We start from the raw sequence: 504 nt of genomic DNA, 5'->3' as shown, positions 1-504 counted from the left end.
AAGCGCTTTTGCAGGCTGAGCCATATGACAAACTTTGTTTCTTTCCTTAGACAGTATCACCTACATATTTGAACCAACCAAACATTGAAGAAAGTAAGAATAAAAAAAAAACCAGAAATCCACTGAATTTTATATGCAAAGAACCTTCTGTGGTTAACACAACTGACCATAAGCTAGAGTTTATTAAATAGAATCTATCCAGTCATTGTAATGCTGACTTGGGAAAAATGCCTACAAAGCATTGCAGGAGAGCAAATTAAACATAATCATCACCATCACCATTATTATTAATTGCTCCAATTTACTATTAACTGAGAGGACTCTGAAATGCCTACAAAATGTAAATTCAGTAGATGCCTCTGAAATATGTGTCAACTTTCTTTTTTTTAATTTTTAATATTTTTTATTACATATTTTCCTCAATTACATTTCCAATGCTATCCCAAAATTCCCCCATAGCGCCCCCCATTTCCCTACCCACCCATTCCCATTCTTTTGGCCCTG

The sequence above is a fragment of the Mus caroli genome, chromosome 4, assembly GCF_900094665.2.
Source record: "Mus caroli chromosome 4, CAROLI_EIJ_v1.1, whole genome shotgun sequence".
In the NCBI taxonomy this organism is placed as follows: Eukaryota; Metazoa; Chordata; class Mammalia; order Rodentia; family Muridae; genus Mus; species Mus caroli.
This window is presented reverse-complemented; position numbering follows the sequence as displayed.